At 34.8% G+C, this 23966-nt stretch overlaps 1 protein-coding gene across 2 annotated transcripts in view; it reads right to left on the bottom strand.

The window, feature by feature from the left end:
• The window catches only part of LOC106669842 (protein singed), a 52572-nt gene extending 31266 nt beyond the window's left edge, over positions 1-21306 (bottom strand). Inside the window, exon 1 of one of the 2 annotated variants that reach the window (XM_014399635.2) lies at positions 21206-21306. The gene's annotated coding sequence lies outside the window, so the exon portion shown is untranslated. Of the gene's footprint in view, positions 1-4312; positions 4430-21205 lie in introns of those variants that run through there. The other variant, XM_014399636.2, reaches the window with a different exon arrangement.
• Between the last annotated feature and the right edge of the window lie 2660 nt (positions 21307-23966).

The following is a 23966-nucleotide window of genomic DNA, read 5'->3' as shown; positions in this document are numbered from 1 at the left end:
TTTAATGTCTCTCTCCCTTACACCTCTCTCTTTATCGTGCCTATCTATCTGTTTGTTCTCTCACACTTTCCCTCTCTTTCCTCATCTGAGTCTGTTCCTCTGTCTGTCTCTTTCTTCTTTTCTATCTCCATATATTCCATATACTCTCTGTTTGTCCATTTGTGTATATTTCTTTGTCCCTCTCCCTTTCCTCTCTCTCTCTCTCTCTCTCTCTCTCTCTCTCTCTCTCTCCTCACTGTCTGTCTGTCTATCTGTTTATTATTTGTTCTCCCTCACTTAATCACCTACTCACTCTCTCTTTTTCATTATTTCTGCCGGCCTATCTCTCTCTCCCCTCACTGCGTTTCTGTCTATCTATTTATTATTTGTTCTCCCTCACTTACTCACCTACTCACTCCCTCTTTTTCATTATTTCTCTCTCTCTCTCTCTCTCTCTCTCTCTCTCTCTCTCCAGAGTCTAGGCTTTGTTTTCTCTCGCTCAGATTGTTTATATTGATAAATGGAAGGAAAAAAGGTATTCCTTGTGAGAACAATAAGAAATTACAGACTTATATATTAAAACGTTGACCGTACTTATAAAAATGAATACATTACAGTAATAAACAATCCGATATCTCCTGTTCTCAAGACGTTATTGTTTCATGTAAACTTGCGGGAAAAAAGGGCTTCCAGAAAGAGTCGGGAATGAAAGAGGTTTATGTCGTTGACCTAGTTATTTCCCGATGGTCGGCCTTGCCCTTCAAGCCGAAGCTCGCCTTCTTTCTGTGCCCGAATCTCTGGTACCACGTCCCACGTGAAAAAGCTGGCCGGGTGCCCCGTGGTACGGGACGGGTTCCTGGTGCAATTATTTATTTAAGACTGGTCCGCTAGGTCCGAGTCTCTCGAACCAGATATCATGTGCCGTTAACCGCAATAAAGGTCAAAAACAACCAGACACGGGTTTCTGCAAATTCATTAGATATCGATCTATGTTTCATCAGGTACCGCAAACCGTCAGCGAACCGTTAATGACTACCACTGACATTTGACACATGGGAAGATTTGACCGCACCCCTTTTTTTCGAAAACAGTTCTTATCCAATTGATTCCAGTAATTTAATAAATTATTCCAATTCTGCAATCTTGCATCAATATTAGTTCAAATATGTTTGAACTGGTCATTATTTGACCCTCGCTATCTTTCATCGAGCACATGCCTTACAAAGATGAAGTAAACATCATCATTTCCAACTGCCAACGTCTCAAAACGTCGTCAAAAGTAGTTAAATGCAATCTAGAAAAAGATTTTCCTTCCGAGGGAAAAAAAACTTTTCTCTTCGCACGGAAAAAGGGGTGCATATTTCATTTCCTTCTGATTTTTATCTCAGCCTATGAAGTTATGCCACTTACTGCCTTTGCCCTGAGAGAACCAATCTGTCTATTCTTTTCTTTCCGAGGTTTTATCTTTAAGAAAGCACGTGAACCGGAACGAAACGGGATCGAAATGGGAGATTGTATCGTCTGGGGGTCACTTCCTTCCTGTTGTACAATAATCTCATAATCGATAAGGAGATTTAAACAAAATTATCATCGCATACTAGTCTTGAATTATTTTTATTAAATAGACAGAAACGGGGCTGGGATAATTAAACCGAAGAAAGTTAACGAAAAGAACCTTAAAAATGTTTAAGGCAAATTTTAAAACTAAAGCATCAGCATATTAACATCGTAATTTCATTATTCGAATATAGATATTACAATAAAATACTACATGATCTAGTTCCTTTTTCTTTTAAAGTTCTTTCTATTTTATAAATGATTACAAAAAATTGACTTGCTAAAACTTATTAAAGAAACACAAAAACAGGAGATTAGCAATCAATACAAAATAGATCATCATTTGATAAATTAACATTAAAAAGTATTTTTTGTTCAATTAACTAGTCAAAATTGCTAAATATATTAATAATTTAATAATCACCAATATACATCGATAATCGTAACAGTATTACAACGTAAAAACTTTGTAGTCTGTCTTTTTCGACCCAATGAGCCAAAAAATAAAAGCAAGAATATAAAAATTCTTGATCGATTAAGAAAAAATAATTATAAATTTATTTTCCGCTAGTTAAATAAAAGTTCGGATGTATGAATACTACAAGAGCAAACATTAGAACTCAAATAAATACAAAAATAGATGCTACAGAATATATACCTTTGTTTCTGAATTTAATGTTTTATTATTGTTAAATAAATTAATTTAGTTGAACATGTAAAATACCATAATTGAATTAGGTGTTTTTAAAAATTAATTAGGGGAGCTTAGATGACTTTGAATTGTTAACCAGGGTTTGGAATATGACAAACATAAACAATAAATGTATCATGTACTTACATTATTGCAATACAAAGGAATTTAAGAAAATAGATCAGTTTTTTTTCAAGTTTTGGTAAAAATATTTCTGCTCACAGAGGTAGAACTATCTTTTCCGAAAAGTGAACTACCATATTCACTCCACCTCAAATCATTTCTAATAGTAGAACTATTTATGTTTTAAAATATATAATAAAAAAAGCTTAATGGAACAAATTTGTAGCTGTAATTAAACAAAATTGGATTTGATTGAAACAAACCGAAATCTTTTACCTTCATTTTCTTTTTTGACACATTAAGAGCGTTTTTCTTGCTTTATCGTTAATTAAAGCCCGTACATAATAAAAAATTGGTTTGGCAAGTTGTCAGGCGAGGGAGGTGAAAGAAAGCTAGATAAAGCGATCCTCGCGAGGCTATCCACGCTCTTTGCCCATTGTAATTGGCTCATAATTAAAATCAAGACGGTTCGTTAAACCAAGTGGATTGTACCGTTTTCTTCAAATTTAATAACTTTCACAAAAGGGATTAATTAAAAAAAATGGTTTGACACGTCAGCAACTGGATTAAGTCAACGCGCAAGTTCTTAACGAGTTTATTTATATTTTTGTTAATTTTTCAGCCGAACCCAAATAAAAGAAACAAAGGAATCTTAGGTTAAACCAATAAAATGCTTGATGATTATAAATCGACTCATTCTGCTCATTTCTATTCAAGAAGGTTCACTCCATAACACTTTCCATTTTACAATAAAGGAGAACCCTTTTTGAAAATGTATATCTCGGCGTAAAAAGAAAGGTTAAATCTCAAAATGTGTATTGTTTAAATACTAACTACTACTAATTTGTTTTTTGGAAAATATTCTATAATTAAACTGTAACACCAAGACACAACTGAAGGTTGCCAAAAATACAATTTTTAACTAAAAAAAGTTATGAAATCTAGTGTTATCAAAGAGGAAACCATACTTATTTATTTAAGCACTATTTATTTTCGTCTTATTATTATTATTGGATTTATATATGCCGTAATCTGTACATGTATACACATACATATATGAACAGAGTTGAGCTTATCAATTCTCGCAGTCCACCTTTCCAATGAATTATCGGCAGACGACGGTCGTCCAGAAACCAAGGTTGGGCTCTAGGTGCTGTCAACAGCTATCAATTCAGCACCGACGTATACAATTCCTAGATCCAAACCCATTCGCACATTAGGCAACTTTCCTTTGCCTTTCGAACACGGCTTTGCCCAAAAGTTAGCGTCCGTGTGTCGTGTGGCCAATTCTAAGTCGGGTTATGATGATCCTTCTTTTGCGGATCAATCTTATTATCGCTTGAAAGGTTGTCGTAAATTGCAAACGTTTAAAAGAACTGTCTTGTTTCACTTCAAACCGGATAAAATTAAGCGTCTTTTTTGTTGTCTGCTAAAGAAATTGCAATGTACGTCCGTTTATGACTGTTTCCTATGCAGTTTCCAAATACTTTAATATTGTATTTGAATTTTGAAAGCATAGAAAGAATTAATTTTGGCAGTCATTGGCTTTCCTAAAGATTCATCAGCAAGAGAGAAACTTTCTCAATCAATCAACTAAGAGAAGTTTTTAAAAAGGCTAAACTAACAATAAGCTAATAAAAATTTAATTAATGTGTAATTAGTTAACCCAGACATTTTACAGGTTTATTCGGCTTCAACAACCCAGAGGAGAAAACCGGGACGTTCTTCTCCTCGAGGTTTAATCCGGTTTTTATAACTAGTTTTATCTGTCTTTATTCTTCACTATTTAAATTTATAAAAAAAATAATTACCATATTTGATTTAATAGCAGTTAAAGTAAAAACACAGCTTTAAACTGACAGAAGGAAGCTTGGAAATAGGAAACAACGGACAGATAAAAAGATTGTCTTGATATTTTCCCAGAAAATGTTTAGAAAAGATAAGAAAAATCTGAAAATATACCAATTATTAGACAGGAGAGACGATCAGATATGAAGTACGTTTGAGCCGTTTCTTTTTCGAAACGGTCCCTGGCTTCAGACTTGAGACTGGTGCATCGAGAAATCCTTGCTCCTGCCTTGTTGACTCAGGATGTTTCAATGATTTCATCTCTTCTCGGAAGGCTTTGATGATCCCCCTCTCTCGCAGGAAGCACGTTGGGATACTTTTCAACGAAGCAGGCCGGTCCGCGACCTACTGAATCGCTGGAATTTGATCAAGCAAGCGACGCGGTTGCAACGACTAGGGATTTGATCCTACCGAATAACGAGGTCACGATTAGGCCCTTAAACCCCCGGGGATAATAGTGATTCTTGAGACACGATTGTTTTTTAGTGTTTTAACCTAGGTAAACTTAAATTGTGAGATTTACTGTTGAGGCCAACGGGGTGATGAACTAAATATTTTCGAACCCTGTCAAAAGGTTCTTTAGTTTGGGTGTTTCCGATTATTTCAGTCCGCCTATTTTCGCTGGTTTTACCTATAAAACCTTGTTCCCAATCATGTCGATCATGTTGTTGTTATTGTTGGCCTGAGGCTTGACGAGCGTACTCACAGATTTGAGATCTGGCGGCTGTCGTATTCCTTGGCGAATATCGAGCGGCCACTAGTCACCTATTTCGTAAAATTTTTGATGTCAGTTTTGACTTAAAGATGTTGATCTTTAAACTAGTCTCTTTAAACTATCTAGTACAGCGTTTGAGTTTTAGATGTTGAAAAATGAATTCAGTTCAGAATACAAACCACAACAGATCTTGGGTACGTGTGTTCGAGCCGTACTGAGGCTTGTCATACGTCGAGCCCCAAGCCTTTGATGTGGGAGTGTATTTACCGACAATACACGGGAAAAGACGATCCATCTCGAGCAATAACGGGACTTTACGTTCCCACGGCGTCAGGTATGACAAACTTCAGACCTGGCTCGCCAAGCCACACGTCGTGGGAACAAGGCTTTAGACTCATTTCGGCATTTCACCATCCTAATTTGAGGTTTGTTTTAATATGTCAGTGCGTCCAGCGTATTGGAATAATCGGAAAATACCAAAATAAAGAAGCTTTGCGCGATTGGAGGGGGTCAGGGTGGCGGCCAGAGAATGAACAACTCAGAAGTTCATGACTTTGTTTTTACTTTGGGCACCGTTACGGGCTTATTGTAGTCTTCATCAGTAAACATTGTAGAAGGAATACAATACAATTAACAATTTACAAACATAATAAGTTTAACACAAAGTTTTACAAGAGAAAATTTCAAATATAAAGTTGAGATAAAGTCAATCTAAACGGAAAAAGTCCTCGATGTTTAAATCTGTATAAACATGTACAACACATAGTGAACTTCCGATGTGCCAACAGACAAATTTTTTTCAATTTTCAATTATGAAGAAAAAGAATTGCGATTTTTAAAGCTAGTCTATTTTTACTTTAGTATTTAACAAACTTGTACCAATTTTATAAATTTCATTATACAGAAAAAAGCTCCATATAAAAAAAAAAAATGTTTCAATTGCAACAAAAGGTCCACACTTTGATACTCTCCGATCATCCTGGTCTGCCCTATTCTAATCAGTTTTGTACGTCATCGATTTAGAAAAAACATAATCGAATTCATGAGCACACATGAAACTTCTAACATAACAATAACATGTAATATACAAGCTCAAAAGTTGCTCAAGTCCAATAAAACTGCGGCAATACACGAATACTATGTACTACTTCCCTTTTATAGTCAATTTAAAAAAAAATTCATCTTGAAATTGATATCTGAAATTTTTTATTAATATTGTTACAAACATGGCAAGTTTTTGTTGTGTAGCTTGGTATTGGGATCATTTTTTTGTCTTTTTGGTCTGACAGAAGATAGCCAATCTCGCAATTTCTATTTTATGTGAACATTTAGGAAAATGTCAAAAAATTAAAACGTAAAATTTTAAATGAAAGCCACAAAGATGTTGTATTTGTACAATCGTTGGAGCCCATGATCATGACCATGAATTCTAAAGAAGTTACTATCAGCTTCCGGCTTCGATTAACTCAAGTGTGTTCGGGCCGCTAGTTTATCTCTTCTTTAATACAACACAGCGTGCTCTTTCTACAACAGAGAACTAAAGCTAGATTTTATTTTTATATCTTTCGAGTAAAATAAGACAATCTCTCAAAAAAGCGAGACTTCACACTGCGACCCGTTGGTTCCGAATGGAGAATGGAACCGGCCTCACAGCTCTCTCCTTCGTCGAAACTGGGCCAGTGGTTTCCGGTTCTCGTCGGATGAGCAAGGTGGGATTATCAAAGGCGATATTGCTGAAAACGTCTTCTAATGGGCCGACGCCTTCGGTTCAACTGGTTGTACAACCAATATAATCTTCAGGGCCGATTAGACTAATGTGAGATAACGACTTAGACACCTTCAATCCCATTGCATTTCCTACTCCCTCGTTAATTAAGTAATTGGTGCTCCTGGTGTTTTTTGAATAGTTCATTCTTCACTCAAAATTAGCAACATTAGTATGCCAGAGAGGCTGAAATACCATCACTGATCTATTATTATCTCTTTATCCCAAGATGGCGTTTTTTTGTTGTAATTTTACAAAAATTGCTTTTGCACACTAATGGTCTATCTTGCCCAGTGTCTACTCGTTTGACGAGAAAACCTCGTAAACCCGCGATACACACGGACCTGTGAAGAGATTTTTTATGGTATTCTAGAAAGGAACGAGGATGGAAAATTGACGAGTAGAACGTCAGGAAATAAAACCTGGTTAAACTGACAAGCATTATAATTTAAAATTTATATTGGATCCTACAGTTTACAAGATTAAAATGTTAAACCCAAGAAAATCACAAGAAAAAATGAACATATTAATACCTTTAAGTAACGACTAAAATTTTGCTATTTACAACCCTACATAAATGAAAATTATGTAAAAAAACATTATCCTTGATAAATCGAATGTTAACCTATACAGGTCTTTAAATCGATCCTTGAACCAATCGATTAACCAATGTTTTACTGTTTTTAGCTGTAGATGTATTGAAACCAAACGACTTTAAGAAGCATCGTACATGTTTTAGTATTTCTTAAATCGTCTTTCTCCATGATAATGATATCAAACTAGATGAGGTGTAGAGGTTTGAAGAGGTTATGCATGCTCTCATTTTCTCAACACTCCCTCACCCACTCTCTATCTCGGTCTTTCTTTCTTTACCTTTCTATTTATGACTTTCTGCCCTATGTATGTTTATAAACTCTGGATAAATCGAATCTTATTCCGTTTATTGCCGTTAAATCGAATTTTGGTAGAATCGATTAAATTATGTTTTCGATTTATCGATGTTTTACTGGGTTTAAGTAAGTTTTAAATGTAGTTAAACAAACAAACTAGAAACTCCATAATTTTGAGGAGGTTATGTTGTTCATGGAACATCTTCTTCTTTCTCTCATCTATTTTTTCTCTTTCTCCATCTTATGTATGTTTATTGAACCCAGGTAAATCGAATCTTATTCCGTCTATCGACGTGTTATCGCGCCCTGGACAAATCGATTAAACGATTTTCACCGAGATTTTACAGTGACTATATGTACTTAGACAAATGAACAAAGAGACCATTATAAATTATGCAATAAATATCAAAATAGATAAGTCTTAGAGTTTTTAAGTGGCGTGACGACCGTTACTTTAATGGCCTCTAGAGTTGCAGGAAAGGAAGAATAAAAATTTAAGTAACTTCCTTATATGATTTCATATACAAATATTTCAACCAAGCTCAAGTCTGGAAGCAATTACATTCTGGTGGTAGCTGACGAGTCATCCTAACAGCCAAATGGGAAGAACGGTTTATAATTAACACACAAAACCATTTCAAAAAGATATAGAACTATGTGAGCAACAAGAAACAAGAAAAAAGTAGAAAAAAAACCTAACTTTACTGCTTAAGGCAAAACTCATGAATATCTGGTGGTGGACAGTAGACGTACTATCCAACAACCAAATGGGACGGACTTTAATAATTTCGAAAAGTTATAGTACTATTTGAAAAACCACAACAAGAACAAAAATGTAAAACGGACAAGTGGGAAGGACATACCATTTCCTTATTGTTCGTAATTGTAATTGTAGTTCCATTATTGTAGTATGTGAACAATAAGAACAAGAACAAAAAAGTAGTAGAAAAATACAAAACTGATACTACTTATGGCAAAAAGCAAGAAACCTGATGATGGATAGTTGACATGTTATCCTAACAGAGAAATGTAATAGGCGTTTTATAATTTCCACACAAAACCATTTCAAAAAGTTATAGTAGTATATGAACAATAAGAACAAGAACAAAAAAGTAGAAGAAAAGTACAAAAATTATACTGCTTAAGGCAAAACGCAAGAAACCTGATGGTGAATAGTTGACATGTTACCCTAACAGCGAAATGTAATAGGCGTTTTATAATTTCGACACAAAACCATTTCAACAAGTTATAGTAGTATGTGAACAATAAGAACATGAACAAAAAGTAGAAGAAAAATACAAAAATTATACTGCTTAAGGCAAAACGTAAGAAACCTGATGGTGGATAGTTGACATTTTATCCTAACAACGGAATGTAATAGGCGTTTTATAATTTCTGCACAAAGGCCATTTCAAAATGATATAGTAGTAAATGAAGAAAAGATAAAAAAAAAGTAGAAGAGAATATATATAAATTAAAACTTAGAGAAAACCTAATCAAAAAATCAATCAAATACAGTGTTGGCTAAAAGCCATATCAGAAACAGGTTGTATAAATTTCACATAAAAAATTGTAATAGCTGGTGAACAATAATAACAAGATAAATAAAAAAAGAGAAATACAAAACCTATGTTGCTTGAAGGCAAAATGAAACTATACCCTGGTAGTAGAATTTTATTCACCAGAGAAGTATAATTTATGCTTAACATTAAAAAAAAAGAAGATAAATCCTTAATAAAATGTCTGCCTTGTACCTTCCAACATTTTTTAATGCATTTAATGACCTGACTTTTGAACAAACACGCCATGAAGTCAGGAAAGTTATGTTACCCACTGTCATTGGGTTTTGATCAACAACCCTATTATTTCCTTTTCTACAAAACACCATGGTAATCGGTCTTGACGGGCTTTTAAGTTTCAAAGTCCCGCGAGTCTAACATGGCACCGACGACGTCAACCGGCATAACTGTAATTACAATTTTCTCCCGAGGACATTTCTCTTTTTGGCTTTTTTGCTTTCTAAGAGAATTGAACGGCTAGGCCGGCAGAGCATAATAAACCGACGCAATTAAACGAACCTCGAGGAGAAGGAGTGAGAGGCTTTTATCACTCTATTCAAAACGTAACGCTTTCTTATTCCGCACTCTTTGCCCGACTCAATTCATATCGGGCGAATCTAGGAGATTGGGTTAATTAATTTTAGACATGTTAAAGAGTTAAAAAGCCGGTTGGGGTCGGTTACAGACCAACCGGCAATCCCTACACTCAAAAAGAACCGGTTAACAAGAAAATTGTGAAAGGACAGATTAAAGAAGTAACGAAATTAGCCGGGTTTTGTTTCTTTTCTACTGGAAAAATAAATCCTTCACATCCAATTATCCTCACGGCAGACGGACAATGGGAATGGGGTGAAAGGGATATCAATGTTTCATGTTAAATGTCTAACTCACAATAGAAAAAGAAAGACTGGTTAAATCCACAATAAACAGGACAGCAGACAGAAATAGTAAATCGTTGATGATAAGACAGTAAGAAGAAATAGTAAATTGCTGTTGGTAAAGTGGGAAATTTAATCACAATTGGTGAATCGATGATGATTGAACAGCAAGCAGAAATAGTAAATTAGTAATGGTGGGACATCAGGCAGAAATGGTAAATCGTTAATGATGGGAGCAGAAATTATATTTGCTGATGATAAAACCCAAGCAGATTGATGAACCTTTGGTGATAGGCCACCAGGTAGAGATGGTAAATCGTTCATGACAGAACAGCAAATGGATTTGGTAAATTAGTGATTATGGGATATCAGGCAGAAATAGTAAATCATTGATGATACGACAGTAAGTAGATATGGCAAATAGGTGATGATGGGGCACCAGGCAGAAAAGGTAAATCGTTGACAATAGGACGCAATGAAAATTAATAAAACTGCTGATGATATGACAGGCAGCACCAGGCAGATAATCGTTGGTACTGGGACAGTAGGCAGAAATAGTAAATTAGTGATGATGGGATAGATATCTCTCTCCTATACGTTAACCCAAGACAAAATTTCGACTAGAATAATTCCCATTTTTCAACTTAATTTAAAATTAATTCATAAACAATTACAATCTCCACTAAATTATCAAAAACAATCGAAATGACAAAGAGGCTGATAAGATAATAATAAAGGCTTTTTTCAAATATTTAATCACATTCGAGTATATGTACTGTGTCAGCAGGTTTTCAATGTCTCGATGAATCTCGATTTTTTTCTTAGTCGGAGATGTTTTTCAGGTTATCGCATATTAATATAAAAACATCAAATGGATTGAAAACTTAAATTTCGTCTATCCAAAGAAAGGAGATTCAGGCGATTCTAAGACCTTCGGCATCAGCATTGAACTATTTTTGCGAGGTGTCATATCATCAACGATTTACCATAACTGCTTGCTGTCTTATCAATAACGATTACCATTTCTGCCTTATTTTCCATTATTACTAATTTACTATTTCTGCTAGCAACAAGAATTTACCATTTTTGCCTAATGCCCAATCACCACTAATTTACTATATCTACTTGTTGTGTTATCATGAACGATTTACCTTTCAGGTTGATATCCCATCATCACTAATTTACTGTTTCTGCTTACTGTCCCAGTATCAACGATTTACTATTTCCGCCTGTCATATCATCAGCAATTTTATTAATTCTCATTGCGCCCTATAATCAACAATTTACCTTTTCTGCCTGGTGCTCCATCATCACTAATTCGCCATATCTACTTGCTGTCGTATCATCAATGATTTACTATTTCTGCCTACTGTCCCATCATCACTGATTTACTATTTCTGCTTGCTGTCCTATTATCAACGATTTACTATTTCTGTCTGCTGTCCTATCATCAACGATTTTCCATTTTTACCGCCTGTCTTATCAGAAACGATTTACCATTTCTGCCTGATATCGCACCATCACTGCTTACTGCCCTATAATCAACGATTTGCTATTTTTGAGTGCTGTCCTGTCATCAGCACTTTTATTATTTCTAATGTTGCCTGGTCATAAAAGGAAATAATTGGTTTAACATCCTAATGGATTCCAGACTTTGATAATATTATTAATTAATAGAATAGATCAGTCTTAAATGTATAAATAAAAAAATTAAATTCCATCCGTCCAAATTTAGTTTAGTGGAAAGATTGACTTCAGCGATTTATTATATAATGATTTAATTAAGTTCCCCAGGTTTTGTGGCCTTTTTAAGTAGGTGCTTCGGTCAAATTCTCTTAGAATTAATGTTAAAAATGTTTTTGAGTCGGGCCGCGTCGTACAGTTGTAGTATAATGCTAATTTTTCTCAAATTCCTTTTTTTCCTGGCCACGAAGAGTGAGCCATAATTAAAAGGATAACGAACCGCTCTCAGCCGAGGAAAGGCGTAAAAAAACCCGACGAGACCTTGCGACCATGGTATGCGTTTGGCTTCGTCCTCGTTATTGATGTCGCATTAGGCATGGTCATCATGGGGCTCGTCTACGTTCTTCCCGGCGACCTCAGACCTGCCCGTTTAAACCGGGGAAACACGAAACGAAACGACCATTTTCAGTCTAGAGACGTCGTTCAGAATATCTGAGATTACCGACGTTTTAATCTTTCTTTTATTCAAAGTAGAACTAAAATGGATAATCAAGACTAACATTCTTCTTTTGGGCTTCGGAGGTTAACAGTCAAGTGCATACCTTCCAAGGCTAGCTTTTATGTTCCAAGCTTAAATAAAAGAAATATTGAATCTTGAAAAGAGCAAGACGATACGCAAATTTTCATTACTGCCAACACTCCCCTTGTCCTCTGGCAATCCAGAAAGGGCAACTAAAACCTTACGGACGTCTATTAAACGTAAATTAGTTCTTTCTTTCCGTGTAAATGATAACAACTTGTACGGCTGATCGTTAAGCCCCACGTCGCTGCTATTTTACCAAAATAATTACACGTTCCTGAAGAAAGAAGAAAGCATTTAGAAACAACTACAACAATACAACTACCCCCAAGAAAAACGACGACGTGTAATGCCTTTTTAACGTACAGTCCATCGATATTCAATAAGTTACTGCTATTTTACCATAGATCTTATAGATACTGACCAATATATTAGGTCACTATTTACACCACAACGACCGTTCTTTCATGACATAAAGCCATGGATGAGATGTAGACTGCTAAACGATGGCATTATGAAAACTCAATAACTATTGCTTTTTTACTATCAAAGTTAGCGATAGTCAACATCGAACATCTTTCATCTAAGATTGACTGTCAGACATGGCCGGGATATCAGCACCGAAATACCGATGACACCTGACTTACTCAGCGGTGATCATCGAATATACTTAATCTAACTTGTACGATTAGCTATGGACGGAACATCACTACCTAAATATCGATTACACCGTACTCAACATCGGTGATTTACATCACTCTTTTAACACCGATATTATCAATAGCGACCATCGAAAAACCTTCTCCCAAGTTTGAATGTTAGTTATGGACGGGACATCACCACCCAAACACCAATGCCACTATCATTTTCTCAACATCGAATATCATTTATCCAAGTTTGTCAGTTATTTATGGACGGGACGGACATCATCCCTACATCGATGACATCATTTACTCAACATCGATTATAATTCAACATTGGTCTTCAACATCAAAGTTGTTGATTGTGACAATCGAATCGTTATATTTACACGATAACTGACCCTTGTTGACAGGAAGCTAGCTCCTCTTTTACCATGGACTATGGTCCCTCTTTCATTTGTGGCAGTTAGGGTACATTTTTCATAACAACACAAACATAACCTACGAAGATAAACATTTTGGCTGTTCATTTATTCCACCACTAACCGCATCAAAACAAACGAAATTCCTCGGTGGATTCGGTGAGAAATAATGAGTTCGTAATTCGCAGGATAAAAAGTCGGTCAGATTTTGAAAATGTTCTTACAGTGGGATATCGCCACCTAAATACACGATTCTTTTAAACATCCTTCTTCAATGTTCGGCAGTAGGCTATAAAACAAAGATGTTATCGATACTACTGACTATTAGGTCACTGTTCACACGATAACTACCCTTCTTTCGTGACAGATGAGACATAATGGCACTATCTATTATTCTTCTACTATCATCACCTACAAAGATAGCGATAAAAAAATAAAAATAAAGATAGCGACAGTGACTATCGTATATCCTTACATCCAAGTTTTATATGTAGTTATGGACAGGACATCACCACGTTAACATCGATTACAATATCACTTATTCAACACTAATTATAATTGAACACTGATCTTTTAACATCAAAGTGGTTGATAGCGATAATTAATATTAATATATTAACCATATATTTTCTAAGATATTAACAATCTCTTTTTTGTTTGACAGTTAGTCATGGTTGGGGCATTGCTACCTCAACATCGATGGTAGTTTTTAGGTCAGTATTTACACAATAACGACCATTATTTCATGACAGAAGACTATGAATGAGATATCGGTCCTTTTACCATCAAAGTTAGTTTTTGCTTTTACGATTGATGTGAGGTCTTCATCCAAGTTTGACAATGACCGGATATCACCACCGAAACATCGATAAAACTACCACTACTCAACATCGATTATTAAGTATGGAAATCCCTCTAGAAGGACTTCACGTCCAACTACCCGTTGAAACTCAACATCGATTATACATATATATAGATAGCTCTTTTACTGTCAATAAATGTAGGATATAATTGACTTTCCTACCATAATGACAATACGTTATGGCTGGAACTTAGAAATCTGAGCATCTTTTTTTACACCGTAAATATCGCCATTGTACCATCAATGTCAACATAGTCAACATCAAATATCACAATGTATGCATATATACAATGGTTATGTACTCTTCATATGTGTGGTGTGCTTTTGGTTATGCAGAAAAACGTATGCGATCTTGCCTGCGTGTGTGTGTACAGAAACATACTAATTGGTCATTTCTTATACAATTGTTTATTTGTTTCCGAAATGCCGCTAATCTAGAATTTATCCTAGCTCTGTTCCCTCCCCACAATCCTGTCCTGTTGCTGCCTAGTCCTGTTCGCTTCCGTCTCGCTTCCATAAAGTCCACTGTTAATTAGCCTCCAAGAGTGATTTTCTTTAGTTTTCTTTCAGTTTTTCTCTTATTTTCAAGAAGCATTTTTTTTCGTTTTGTTAATTATCGCGTTCAAAATAACGCGAGTGTCTCCTCCCTCATCCTTAATGCGACACATCATACAGTGTTCGGACAGAGCCCCGAAGGTAATTAATAGACTAGGATTCTGTTTTATCTTTGGCCGGAGTTATTGCAGGTTCTAGCTATTAAACGGCTCTCCTCACTGGTTGTCGAAAAAATCAAACCACAGTTACCAAGTTAGTATTTTATTTTATTTTGTATTTTATTTTATTTTTTATTGCGACCGACCAGCGCGTGCACATACAATAAATAAACTTTTATGAAACACGAACACTGTGAGGAGCCAGTAAAAATTGTCCAGATCGTACTTAAACTATTAAAAAAGTGAAGAAGAAAAGTGCGACCAGTATTATTTGTTTTTATTAGAGTTAACTAAAATTTAATCGTAGAAATTTTCTCAGGACGGTAAGGTGTTAAGAGACAGCAGAGGAATAACAACACGAGTGTTTTAACAATTATCAATTAGTGTAAAATAAATAGGTACGTTACCAATGAAAAAGTACAAGGCTTGTCAGTCAATAAAACAAGTTTTGTGTATGAAATTACTCACTAAGAAATTTATCCAATTAAGAAAGAAAATAATCTCCAGAGATTTCAGGGGGGGGAAATGAAAATTGGAATCTCAGCACTTAGTGATGTTATGTGCTTTTTTTTAAGACCATGACTATAAAGACTATTCATAAAACGGGTTCTTATTCCAGCCATAAACCTCGAGTCTCACAAATAACCTTAAAAACAGATTTTTATGTTTATTCGTAATGATAACGATATTGAGTTTCGATTTTATGGCCAGAAGATATTCTTAAGATTGAAACAAATTAGAAAATTTATTATTGCGCGCACAAAAAAAATCCAGTTGGTGACAATTAAAAACAATTGTGTTGATCTTTTTTTTCCTTAGCCTTTACCGGTTTTGGTCTCTGATGGTAGTACACAAAGTAATTAACGTATATGAGTTAATTAATTTATCGGAGAGGCGGTAAAAGCTGACCTGTACAAGGGTTTGGAAACCAAATGTAATTTTGTACATATTGTATATTTGATGAATAGTATTTTAAGAGATTGAGAAAAAGAAAAACACTACAGCGCATTTAAAAACTGGCGCACAATCCTAAAATTAATTATCCAAGAGGATTGAAATATTGAACGACCCGTTCTCTGGAGTCGCTAAAATAATTGACCCTCGTCAATTCACAATTAATGTAAATATTTACAAAATATATTTTCTATAACAAAGAAAACGGTCGATTTAACAGAGATGCAATGCAAATAGAATGGATGTAAAAAATTCCTAGTTCAGAAATTGAGTTATTCTTTTAATTTCTATTATAAAAGCTTTTTTGTTGATGCGTTCAGGCTCGTTTTTGGTCGATTCAAGGTCAATAGATATTTAAGGAAAACGTCCATAGTTCTAGAAAAAAAGAGAATCCCTTTGGCCCTCTGAAGGACTGATTGATCCAACCGATTAACATATGGTGCGAAATGTTTATTAAAGTGTATTTTTTATGAAAAAGAAAACTGTCGATTTAACAGAGATGCAAGGCAAATAGCATGTATGTTGTAAAAAATTCCTAGTTCAGAAATTGAGTTACGTTCTTCATTTCCTTTATTTAAGAAAACCTGGAGGTTCCACGGTACACACAACGATTGATCCACTATGTAATAATCTTTTAATTTCTGTAATAAAAGCATTTTTTTCTGAGTGTGTTCGGGCTCTGTTTTGGTCAATTCAAAGTCAATAGATATCTAAGGAAAACTAACGCTAGGAAAGAAAAGAAACTCTCTGCACATCAAGAAGTCTGAATTGACCCTTGATACGGAGATAAAATATTTATAAAATTATATTTTTTATGACAAAGAAAACTTAATTTGAAATTCTTGCAAGGAAAAATATTGTTTTGAGTTCTGGTACTCGTGGTTAATCAATAGCAGTTTTACAAGGGTTTGGAAACCAAATGTTATTTTGTACATATTGTATATTTGATGAATAGGTATTTTAAGAGATTGAGAGAAGAAAAAGCGCATTTAAAAATTGGCGCACAATCCTAAAATTAATTATCCAAAAGGATTAAAATATTGAACGACCCGTTCTCTGGAGTCGCTAAACGATTCTCCAGGATCTGAATTATTCTTGGCCGTTTTTGAAATTGTTTCTCGAGAGAAATGGCAAAAGAAATCATGGGAATGAGATGGTCGAATGTGAAAGGGCGAAAAATTAAAGCGGTCCGGGAAAAGTTTCGATTAAAAACAAAACAAAAGAGCCGCCTTTCCCACCTTTCTCCGAAACGCGTCGGACTCACGTTTCACGCTTGTGCATATGCTATCTGGGTCGAGGACCTGGAAATGGAATTGAAAAACCGGGACGATGATATTGAATTCGAACCGGGTGAAATTTAAACTGCACATATCGTTAAAGGAAACGAGTCGATCCTTTGAAAACCACATTTGCCATCAAAGTCACGATGTCCGACGGCCATTACAAGAATCTAACAAGCGTGAAATTAGACAAAAATGCTAGATTTACTGCAACTACAAACCTTTGGAGATATTACGTATCGTCAGAAACGAAACATTGACATCAATGATGGCTTCCTCCCGGTTTGATTTGATGTTACAGTGGAGTGCTTCTGAGGTCGACTCGTGGCCATAATTTGCCCAACAACAAATTGGTGCCTATCACGTGTGGCAAGTTGGTGAATGGATCTTATCCGTACAACACATTAGCGAAACGGACTTCTATTTGATAAATGAGAAACCTGGTTAAAAATATAAATACAATGACTATAAAGTACCTTTAAACCAATTTGAAAAATATATTGCAGATTAAGACATGGAGAAGGAATAAAAACCATTTTAATTTAGGAGTTTTCCCACATCGGCTAAGCTGATTTTAACAATATATCATCATGAGAAGATTGAAAAATTGTAAATTTCTCTCAGACAATGACCTTAAGACGTCTGTACGCCTTTTTCCATTAAAATGAAAAACTCAGTAACTATTTTTTCAGATGTTTCTCGCAAATTTAACAGGAAGAAAATAGAACTAAGATGTAGGAAATATTTGATAATTATTATATCGAAGAAGATATATGGCAATCGTATAAAGCGAAAAATCCTTTGATTTCTGTTAGACAATTTCTAGGTCTAGATGCGTATAGGCGCTATTTGTGAGCGCCAATGGATGTCCAAGGAAAGAAAAAACCTTCATGATGAAATCTGGTTCTTGGCAATTGTAAATAAGATATCAGGTAACATAAGCATACAACATGACAATTAGGAAAGACTGCAAAAGATTAAAGTCAAACGATGAAGAAAAATAAGTCATATATATACAAATTTTTTTCATTACACAAAAATCTTCAGGATAAGAAATTGCACTTCCTTTGTAGATTTCGATTATTTAGGAAGACAATCTAATTGACCAGGCTAATGATATCCATGTAAAAGTCAATACTACTAGGAAAGACGAAGAAACAAAGAAAACTCTTGAATGGACAGACATACAAGGAAAATGGTTCTATGTTGCAAAAAAATCACCTAGCTCAGGAATTGTGGTTCTTTTTTGGACCTTCTTTCTTTCGTAACACCTACAAAAAAAAATTCATTATGCAAAAATCTTCAGGGAGAGAAATTGTACTTCCTTCGTAGATTTCGATTATTTAGGAAGACAATCTAATTGACCAGGCTAATACTATCCATGTAAAATTTCATACTACTAGGAAAGAAGAAGAAACAAAGAACATTCACGACTTGACAAACATGTAAGGAAAATGGTTCTATTGCAAAAAATACACCTAGCTCAGGAATTGTGGTTCTTTTTTGGACTTTCTTTCTTTCGTAAGACCTACACGTCCCAGGGTAAGTAGGGTGCTTTGTGCAATAGTTTTTTAATTAAAAAAAAAAAGCATTTTTTTTAGAGGGTTCAGGCTTTTGGGGTCAATACAAGGTCAATACATATCCAAAGGAAAGAAGAGAAACCCTTCATTGACAAGAGTGATTGTTCTTGGCCAATTAACAATAAGAAGAAAACCAAGAAAACACTCGATTGGACAACGTCCTTAATTTAGGAAGGTATGCACGTCCCAGGATACCTACAATAACCGATTGATTTATCCTGCGCAATCTATTTTATTTCTGTTGACATTTTGATTAGACATGTGATTATATACCTACACATAACATGAAGTTAAAAGTCAAGGTTAAGAGAAAAGAAACAGAAAATGCTCATAGAAAACAATAGATAAAGAACGTCATGAAGAGTTCGATAAATTGATTTTAAAAATAATTTCTAGCTCAAAAATTGGAATTCCTTTTTTGACATCCTTTATTTCTAGATGTGTTAAGCCTCCTTTTTTGGTGAATTAAAGTTCATATAAAATGTATCTATTGAAATGTCCATAGTTCCAGAAAAGAGTAGGATCCCTTTGGGCGTCTGAAGTTCTGATTAATCCTAGCCAATTAACAATAACATATCGTGCGAAATGTTTGTAAAAGTATATTTTTTATTAAAAAGCAAACTGTCAATCCAACAGATAAGCAAGGAAAATAAGATGCATAATGTAAAAAAATTTCTAATTTAGAAATTGCAGTTACTTTCGGATTTGATCAATTTAGGAAGATCTGGTCCCTGCGTACCTACAATGATTAGAAATTGACGCATTGTTCAATATTCTTTTAATTTCTATTATAAAAGCTTTTTTGTTGATGCGTTCATGCTCGTTTTTGGTCGATTCAAGGTCAATAGATATTTAAGGAAAACGTCCATAGTTCTAGAAAAAAAGAGAATCCCTTTGGCCCTCTGAAGGACTGATTGATCCAACCGATTAACATATGGTGCGAAATGTTTATTAAAGTGTATTTTTTATGAAAAAGAAAACTGTCGATTTAACAGAGATGCAAGGCAAATAGCATGTATGTTGTAAAAAATTCCTAATTGAGAGATTGAGTTACGTTCTTGATTCCCTTTATTTAGGAAGACCTGGAGGTTCCACGGTACGCACAATGTTTGATCCATTATGTAATAATCTTTTAATTTCTGTAATAAAAGCATTTTTTTCTGGGTGTGTTCGGGCTCTGTTTTGGTCAATTCAAGGTCAATAGATATCTAAGGAAGACTTTCATAACGCGAAAGAAGAGAAACTGTGCACATCAAGAAGTCTGAATTGACTCGTTACGGAGATAAAATATTTATAAAATTATATTTTTTAAGACAAAGAAAACAATTTGAAAATCCTGCAAGGAAAAACATTGTTGAAAAAAAGAATCCTGGTACTCCTGGTTAATAAATTGTAGTTTCTTTTGACAAGTTGATTTTTTTAGGATGACCATCAGGCGCCAGTGTATACATAAGATTTGAGATTGATTTAATGTGCGAAATCCTTTTTAATTTCTATTGCAATTTTGATCAGACTTGTGATTCAAATTCTTTGTGATGTCAAATACGATGTTGAAAGTCCAGATTAACAGAAAAGAAAAAAGAAAAGCTCAGAAAAAATAATACATAAAGATCGACTTGAAAATTTCGTAAGAATAGATTGATTGATTTTCACCAATTCAATAAGAATAGAGTTTTTTTGTACCCATTAATCGACAGTTATCTTATCTACGTTTATTATTTATTTTACTTTATTTGTCGAGAGAAAGGAAGGAGAGAAATAAACGAAAAGGTTAATCGGTTAAGCGAATTTTTCCAGTTGTTATGTTACAGCAAGGTGTGCCAAGGGAAACATAAAAAAAAAATTATTTTGTATTTTAATTTTAAATCGAACCCGGTGAAAATCAATACTTGAGGAATATTTAATAGCTTGGAAAGCAGACGCCGGCCGGTGGGCCGAACCAAAGGTCGAGAGAAACCCGGAAAAACGTTTTTCAAAAGAGAAAATCCATTTTAAAATTTCAATTGACACTCCAAGCCATGGGTTTGAGGACTCGGAGGGCCTTTTGTAACGACCGGCAGCTGCCTAACCATATGGGGGTCCCGGTGTTTACATGCCGTAAATCCAAGAGTGTATTTAAAAACAGGCCAGCTTTAAAGTCTGCCGATTTTTTTTGTGTCTTTAAAAAAGCCTTTTGCCGTAAAAACAAACAATTTCCTTCGGTGAAAGAAAAAAAAAAAAAAAAAAAAAAAAAAAAACAGTTCCAGCGAGAAAGTTTGTTGCTTAATAACAAAAGGATCATAATGCTTCATTGTACATTATTGAACTTAAGTTTCAACTTAACGATCTTATTTGAACAATTTATATACTAATTTTACACTTTTTATTTATAATAGACTTATTAAGAAAAAAGCTATAAAGTTAACAGACAGGATCAATTTATGTTTTGGATAGAAAAAACGTATAAATTGGTAGGAATATTTTGTAGAGTGGCTTCATTGTATACCTGTTTGCTGAATGAAATAGTCCTGCAGGATGCACTTGCACCTTCAACGATCGGGCACTAACTGGTCTCCAAGAAGGTTGAAGTCCTGGGGTTACCTCTGAGTCCCCCACTACGTTGCCACGAGTGCTGCTGCTGCGCCGGTGGGAGGGCTGTTCGAATGCCGAATTATCCCGTTTTTTCCCTTTTCCTTTGTGATTTGCACCGGCAGATTCCAGGTATTCCGATGACCGGCCTGCACTTAACCGAATAAACACGCTGGAATGGGCTTAAAGAGATAGGTCATAGGTCTTTCCGGTTACTAACTTGCATATTTGAACTTGTTACTCTGCGTGCTTTTAAATGGGCACTGGATTTATTTTGCACATACTGACTTTTGAACTTATTAATAATAATACTTTATTTGATAATTATTATAAATAACAAAATATACCATTTTAAAAAAACTTAAGTATTTACAGCAATGGAATATACGTGTGCTTGGAGTCGAGATTACTGATAAAATATTGATAAAAGATAATAAAATAGCCAATAAAATATAATAATATTCCCTGTGATTTATAACATAATTAGAAATAAAAATAAAAAATAAATTAATTTAAAAAATAAATAAAAATAATTTAAACTTGGGGTTGAGGTGGGAGGTTAGTATCCGAGAGGGCCGATGTCACGATAGCTCAAGTGGTAGAGCAGCGGCGTATTTAGCCGAAGGTCATGGGTTCGAATCCCGCTCGTGACACTGACTTTTTTATCTCAACCAATACACATAGAGAATAATTAATTGAAAAAAGTTATTCGGTCAATCGGACCACGAACTCTAATGAATTTAAAAAAAAAATATTATTTGGAGATCGTGAGTTGCGGTCTGGTGTGACGTAGGCTTTAAAAAAATTTCTTTATCGGACCAACGTTTCGATCTTTATTGAGATCATCTTCAGGGCCTGGGATTTGTCGTATACAATATCTCATTGGCATTCTAAACATGACACATCTACACAGAAAAGAAAACAAACACTTTGAGTGGGTACAAATACTTTGATTAAATCTAAAAATTTAAACAATGCTTATAAATCCCAGGCCCTGAAGATGGTCTCAATAAAGATCGAAACGTTGGCTCGATAAAGAAAATGTTTTTATCAAACCTACGTCACACCAGACCGCATCTCACCATCTCCAAATAATCATTAACTAACGGCCACTAAACACCACACAAAAAAAATAATAATATGTAATAAAATAAAATAATCTGGTAAACAGAACAATATAGATTTATATACTATTAGTTAAGTAAACTTTTCTTCTAATAAATCAAAAATTGAACTCTTGTACCAGTTCCCAGCGGTAAAACCAGACATGACGAGCGAATTTTATTAGCTGCGGGCTTGGCTCATTAAAAAGTTTGACTAGGCTTTCTTCCGAGAGCAAAGCACTACCCAAATAAGGAGCACGCATCTCGGAGAAAAATGGTACATTTGGCCAAAAAGTGCACGATGGTTTCCTTTCCCCTTGCATTGCACAGAGAGCACATTTCTGCACCCTCTGGCAGCCTATCAAAGGGGTAGAGTTAAGGAACGGAAGTTCTCGGAATTTGAAAAACCAGCGGAGATCCCTCAGTTTTAATGTTCTTCCATGTTTTTCATTCGTCAAGCAGAACATATCGAGATTTCGGTCAATCCACTTGTACAAAAGAAACCTCTCTGTTGTCAGCGTTCGCTCCATAAACCTCTTGTTATCGCTAGACCTTGATTTGGAAAGAATGCACTGGAATTCTGCCATCCATTCAGAAACGTTCTGGAGAGAATCGGAAAGAAGGATGATATCTATCTACCAAGGAACTCCAGAGCGCATACCAGAAAATATTTTTATTTATTATCTCCTGAGCTGTAATTTTCGTGTAACGGTGACCAGGGAGTTTTAAGATTTTGAACTTATGGACCCGTTTTGTAATTGATGGTTCTACTCATGGAATAAAGTGAACCTACATACTCACCCCACCTATTTCTATTAATTTGCTAGTCAAATAATTTAATGGATTTTAACGCAGTTAACAACACTACCTCTACTTACTTAAAATAAGTCGGTAAACAAGAACTTTTAAAACTTTGTTATAAATTTAGTCTTTTATGCTCGAAAATAAACACATCAATCTGGTTCAATCCCCAGTTCTTCAAATTAAATTGAAATTCGATCTTACTAAATTAAATAGAAATAACTGTTCAACTCTCTTCCAACGTAAATGCCATAAAGCCACATCAAAAATTGAATTACATAAATCATATAGTCAAAAAGAGATACAAACCTTTTTACCTACAACTTATTCACTCCACTCCATGTTTTCAGTATTGAAGATTCGACCACCTTTTCACTGACAAACACTCTGGTTCAATGTGTGGTCTTGAAGAAGATAGCAAATTCAATTGCTTTTGCCAAGATTGATCTGTTTTAAGGTCGTCACCATCATGGCAAAACAATCTTAAATATGTCTACCGATTGATATATTTAACTTTTTTAAGGTGGTTACTCGGTCCCAACGTTGCCTAGACTTCGAAGGGTAACAATCCTTGGCAATGTTGGTACTAAGTCGGACTTCAAAGAAATTTGAGATCATTTGTAAAAAACTTAAATATGTCAATCTGTAGACATATTTAAGATTGTTTTGCACTGATGATGACCTTAATATAGGTCGAAAGATTGGCAGTAACAACTGAATATGCGTTCTTCTTCTAGTCCATACATTGATCCGGAGTGTGCTTTGAATGTATTC

Source organism: Cimex lectularius, unplaced genomic scaffold (assembly GCF_000648675.2).
Source record: "Cimex lectularius strain Harlan isolate CLEC.00 unplaced genomic scaffold, Clec_2.1 scaffold76, whole genome shotgun sequence".
Lineage (NCBI taxonomy): Eukaryota > Metazoa > Arthropoda > Insecta > Hemiptera > Cimicidae > Cimex > Cimex lectularius.
Note: the sequence above shows the minus strand (reverse complement) of the source record. Positions and strands in the feature narration are given on the sequence as shown.